Source organism: Phalangium opilio, unplaced genomic scaffold (assembly GCF_054372755.1).
Source record: "Phalangium opilio isolate 3A_F unplaced genomic scaffold, DU_Popi_V2 ptg000246l_1, whole genome shotgun sequence".
In the NCBI taxonomy this organism is placed as follows: Eukaryota; Metazoa; Arthropoda; class Arachnida; order Opiliones; family Phalangiidae; genus Phalangium; species Phalangium opilio.
This window is the reverse complement of record NW_028324225.1, coordinates 1,534,719-1,541,343: the sequence shown is the minus strand read 5'-3', so window position 1 is coordinate 1,541,343 and position 6,625 is coordinate 1,534,719.

The following is a 6,625-nucleotide window of genomic DNA, read 5'->3' as shown; positions in this document are numbered from 1 at the left end:
TCTCTAATAATCATTAAAGTATATTGTCTCTCTAATAATAATTAAAGTATATTTTCTATCTAATAATATTTAAAGTATATTGTCTCTCTAATAATATTTAAAGTATAATGTCTCTTTAGTTATAATTAAAGTTTGTTGTCTGTCTAATAATAATTAAAGTATTTGTATCTTTAATAGTAATAAAATTATATTGTCTCTCTTGTAATAATTAAAGAATATTAGAGCGAAGTGCTCTATAGTCACTTCCTGACGTCACCACCTGTAGTAGGGACTATACAAATAGCCACAGATCCAAGATGGCCGCCACCCCAAGATGGCTGCCAGGCCCTCATCCACCAGACAAACCAAACTTTTCAGACAAGTCTGGACTAGCCCGAGCTCCTGTTAGTTTCAACCCCCAGGACATCATCTTCTTAACTTAAACCAAAACTAAAAGCTATATTCAACCTTGACGTCACCTTTTAACCAGGTCGAACCAGCTTTCTGTAGGCCTAAAGTTAATAAAAACACACATTTTAAGACATCAGATATTTACTCTTTATAAGAGGTACAGATATGCGTAATAAACAAATACAAAATATATATTACAAAATAGTCAACAACCAGCAGGGATAAACAAACATGTTTTAAAGAGTTCATTTTTTACGTTGACCCCGTATCGTTATTTGACTCGGAAGGGTGATCAGTAGGGGGACGTCGTAGTTTATTTTCCAATTGTTTCCAGCTTTGGCGCTCAATTTCGTAAAGAGTTAGCAAAATGTTGACTATTAACCCGTAAACAAAAAAGAAAATGAGGCACAGCATATTGGGAGGGCTATGATAGCAAATGATATTTAAATAGCTAGTACGTGATATATGTAACATACTAGCTAGTTAAGCGGCAGTTTTAATTGGTTCCTACTTGTCTTATTAGGCGGAGCGTAAGTAAAGAGATAATTTCATTGGATAAGTTAATTAAGGTGGGACTAGAAAATAAGCCTATAATTATAAGTCTGAAAAGAATAACAAATATACGAATAAAGATTTTTAATAACATATGATATTATAATATACAAAAAATTAATACAAAATAACAAAAATATATAAAACAAAAATATTTACATAAAAAATAACCCCACCACCATTTAAAAAGACTAAACACCGGTCGAGCCGAACCCCCCACTGCCGCGTGACGTAGGGGTTAGAGTCTAGAAACAACATAAAAAATGTGTTACATGTTGAAACCTAAATTAAAAACTCGAAAATATTTACCGCCGCTTCCACCGGTCTTAATAATATAACCGGCGTAACTATCAATTGGGCGACTCTATCGCCCCGCCGGACAGTGAAGGCGGTGTCCCCGACGTTGGCAATGACCACTTTTAGGGGTCCCCGATAGTCGGCGTCTATTATTGTTAAGAAATATTATACTTTTGTGCATTATAAAATAACTAATAAACATACCTATAGTCCCATCGGCGACAAACAGCCCTTGGGCCGTCAAGCTGCTACGGCCAACAATGCGGCCGTAGCTGTCCGCCGGCAGCATAACGCTTAACCCAGTCGACACAATTTTGATACCGTGAGGGTCAATTACGGTATCGACTGGACAATATAAGTCCAGTCCGGCCGACTGGGGAGTGGCACGACGGGGAGTAAGCGCTACCGGATGAATTTTGATGACAGGCAGGCAGGGCAAACGAGGAGCGGTGGTAAGAGACATTTTAAAGAGGTACTGTTTAAGTCTTTAGAAAAATAACGTTGTTAATCAACTGATAACTTTCATTTTGAAATGCTGAGTTTATATACTAAATTATCGAGGTCAAATCTAATAGTGTCTAGCCAATACTTTCAAGATTCTTAAAATTCGATAAATAGCGAAAAGTTAATTAGGTATATATTTATAAAATTTGAAATCTCTCCGAGGTCTAAGTTTTTTTTTCGTATGCAAAAAAGTTGTCTAGGCGTGTTTTAAATAATTCAAACTGGATTGTGTTATATAAAAAAATCCTTTAGCGAAGGTTAAAAAAAGTTACTTTGGTAGAAGCCCGAGGGTACAAATATTATTCGTATGCAAAAGCTTGTTTGGGCGTGTTTCGAACAATTAAATTTGAATAATTCTCACGAGATCGCTTTATATAAGAAAAAACAATTTATTAGTGAAGGTTAAAAGTAATTACTTTGGGAGGGACGGAAATTGTTTTTTTAACATGATTTAAATCTAAATAAATGTATATTAATATTAAACTATAGAGGTTTTTTATATAGTAGGTATGCTAATGTCCTCTATAATCTTTAGTATCAATTCCACAATAAAAATGTATTTTAGGTTAAGTTAAAAAAACGCATATCGGTACATAATTATATTTTTTTAAACTCTTAATAAGAGTAAAACGAGGTTGTGTTATAAAAAACCATGTCTGGGCCTGTATTCTAAAAAAATGGCCCTGAGATTTTGGTATAAAAGCTCGAGCATGGGCATTGGACTATCACAATCTAACTTGCCACCATGAGTAAATATCTTCAAGAATCTCAGTCTTTTTAATTCACCCCCGTCGTCGCAAGAAGATTTTGCAGCCCCTACAATCAGTAATGGAAAAAGAAACATCACCCAGTTCCTGAAGCCCGAACCCATCGAAATACTGCTGGACTCGGACGACGAGGGCTTTGTGCAGGACGTCCTGCAAAAAAACATCGTCGGGTCCAGCGGTATTGAGGGCTCCTTTCGCCTCAGAAAAGAAGGGCAGTACTACGAGACGAAAGTCCCCCCACGCCAGGGGGATTTTTACGTAGACGTGGCGGTCTATAAATTTCCGGATATTAGAAACTCCCAGCTTGATAAGGTCTGAGAGTGCGATCACAAAAGACTGAAAACAGTCTTAAAAAAACAACAAAGAAGGCGTTAAATTCCTTAACGCCTTCCAGAAGCTGGTGGAGGCCGTCAAACAAGACGAAGAAGCCAAACAACAGCCTCCCAGCAAAGTACGTATCTATTTAACAAATTTACAAACTTAAATTTTTTTCTAATTTTTTTATTTCTGATAGAAATTCAAAAAATGAGTTCGAGCAGCAGCAGCGGCAGCGACTCGGAGGGTAGTGAGAGGGAGGAACACGCGCAGGTAAACCGTTTCTACACTATTGAGCGGCAGATTGACAAAACGAGTCGCAAGTGGCAGTGTAAACAAATCGATTTGCGTATAGCTTTCAAAAATCTGGAAGACATTCCAACAAGAGATTTTTTCGAAATTTTCGAAAAATTCTCGATGAAGTTATACGCAAATTAGTAACCGAGAACCCGGACTATAATCGAGTTCGATTTGTTTTAAGCTCCCCCGGATTGACGACCCCCGTAAATATTAAATTTATAAAAATTGACAAATTCACCAGTAAGCGAATTATGCGCACAATCTATAGAGTGACGCAATCTAGCCGGGACTTTGTCTTTAATGGCGAAGATTTTCAGTTTGACATTATTTTTCTAAACCTTGACGCAAATATAGGAGTTTATTATAAGACCTTAAAAAATAGAACTTTGGTTAATTTGGATTATTTCGTAAAACAAAATAACCAATTTATTTTTATGGAAAACAATGATAACCTCTGTTTTGCTCGGAGTTTAGTTCTGGGTAAAGAGTTGGCCGATCGCAATTTTTATCGACAAAAAAAGCAAGTACCAACCTTTAACCAGAACAATTTAAAAAAACTGAAACGCGATAGCACCCTCGTGGGTAATATTGCGAAAATCTTGCACAGAAAAGCTGGAGTCCCCGAAGGTTTCGTTACTCTAGAAGATATTCAAAAATTTCAAAATTATTTAGCTCCCCATTATCGGATCGTGATAGTTGATGCTGCGAATAATTTTACCATATTTTTCAAAGGACCCCAAGCTCCTAAATCTATTTATCTCCTAAAAATTGGCGACCATATCCACCCCTCGAAAACTTGGCACGGCATGATGGACGGTTGTACCTCTTGCGATTTATGCTTGAAATCTTTTTACAAATACGAATTGTTAAAGGAGCATAAATGCCCCGAGGATACAAAACCCTATATATGTTTTCGGTGCCAAGGAGAAGCTTTTCATTTAACCAGCGAGGACGTTTTAAAACGTTGCGACGAATGCCACCGCTACTTTTTCCCTGGCTCTTGCTTCGAAACTCATTTACTTAACGGCACCTGCGCGAGTCAAAAACGATGTTTAGAATGTGGGCGGCTTATGGGTGACGATCACGAAAGCAATCCCGAATGCTTTCAATGTAAAATAGTCCATCCGCCAGGTGAGCATTTTGTTATGCCTTTGGAAACCAAAATGAAACCCTCGCGGTTTATTTATTATGACATTGATACTTTTCTCAGAAATAATATCCACGTCCCCATTTTACTAGTTTGCGACGTGCAAACTGAAGCTGGCTTTGAAACCAAAATTTTTTACGGCGCCAATTGCGTCGAGCAATTTTTAAATTATTGATTTAGCGTAGAGCAGGTAGTTTTGACTGGACAAAAACGTAAAACGTATCAACCGCGCTTACTAACACGCAAGTCATAGCTCATTACGCGAAAGCTTTTGATAACTTCTTAATTCTTAACGCTCTAGTTCATAGACACGTCACCCCTGCCGTTATCTTTGACGGCAGTAAAATTCTAATGATCCATCTCGAGGGACCGCAAATTAGATTCCTCGATAGCTTTAATTACATTAGTCAACCTCTGCGTAATTTTACTAGCATGTTTAACCTCGGCGATGTGGCGAAAGGATTCTTTCCATTTGATTTTCATACCGAAGAAAATCTCAATTACATTGGCGTCATCCCTGAAGCTTCGTACTTTAACGTAGCTCAAATGAAAGCCAATGATTATCGGGATTTTCAAACTTGGTACGCGTCAATGGAAGGATCTATTTATAACATCAAAGAGGAGCTTATTAAATATTGCATTCAAGATGTCCGGGTCCTAAGACAAGGCGTCGAAGCTTTTAGAAAAATTTACGTTGATCTAACAAAATTAGAACCTTTTTGCATAAAAAATATTACTTTGGCGGGTGCTCTAACCACTATCTATCTTAACAATTACTATAAACCTTACAGCATGGGTATTGTTCCTTCTAACGGCTATAACGCAAAATTTAATCACAGTCAGATTAGCTTAAAATATCTCGCTTGGGTGGAGAAAACAGAGGATATAAAATTGCGAACGGCTCTAAGCTATGGCGGTGAATATCGCGTGGGTCGTTATTTAGTCGACGGTTACAGTGAAACTCCGCCTAAAATTTACGATTTTCACGGTTGCTATTTTCACGGTTGTCCATGCCAAAAACTTAATGCCTACAATACCCAACTCAAAGCCAGCAAGAGATTTCTGTACGAGCGGACGCTAGATAGAGAGTTGTTTATTAAAGAGAAGATGGTCGGCTATGAATATACCTCCATCTTAGAGTGTCAATTTACTAAGCTTTTAAAAGAAAACGCTGAAGCTAAGGCTTTTTGCAAAAGTTTAACTTTTCGACCTCAAATATCAGCCCGTAGCGCTCTCTATGGGGGACGAACGGAAAATTTTGTTCTTAACTGCCACGTGCAAGGCGAGGAGAAATTTTTCTACAAGGGTATTATTTCTTTGTACCCGAAAGTTTGTCGCGATTGTCCGTACCCTAGCGGCCACCCTATTATCTATAACAGAGATTTTGACAAATCGCCAGGGTGGTATTTTGGAGTTATGAGTTGTCGTCTGCTGGCCCCTCAAGATCTCCACATCCCCTTAATTCCTTTTCGCAGCGGTGGTAAATTAGCCTACGCCCTCTTTCGCACGTGTTTAGAATTGCGAGCGGAAATCTGCGATCACACTGTCAATGAACGGGCTTTCGAATCAGTCTGGCCAACGGTAGAAGTCTATGCCGCTATGGAGCATGGTTATAAACTCCTCGATATATTCGAGGTTTACCATTATCCAAAAACGGAATACTTCTTCGCGCAGTACATGACTGATTTTATCGCCTTGAAGGTGAAGAATTCCGGATTTCCCGCTCACGCGCAAACGCTTCTGCAAAAAGAAGCGTATATCGCCGATAAAAACACGAATGAAAAGCTCTCGCTGACCGTGGCGGATATTCAATCTAATCCTTCCCTGCGTAATATCGCTAAAATTAATTTAAATTCTCTTTGGGGTCGCATGGCGTTAAATACAAGAAAGATTCGCAGCATCTTTATCAACAATTATTACGAATTAATACGATACGCGAGCGATTACACTCTGGAATTAGTCGACTTACGGCCCGTTACGGAGTCGATCGCTCTCTTATCGTACAAAGCCAAAAGCGATTACGTTTCGGACATTAAACTGGGGTCGGTGATCGTGGGTAGCTTTGTCTCGTGCTACGGGCGACTCGAATTGAACAAGATGCTGCTTCAATTAGACCGCGCAGCTTTGTATTGTGACACCGACTCCATGATCTACCGCCATCTACCGGGAGAGTTTGACATTCCGACTGGCAATCATATTGGTTGCTGGGCGGACGAACTCGGCGGTGATTATATAACTTCCTTTTGTAGTACCGGTGCCAAAAGTTACTAGGTTCGCACTAGCAAAGGAAAAGAAGTCAAGAAAATTAAAGGGTTAACCCTAAATCGAGAAAATTTGGAAAAACTTGACTTTG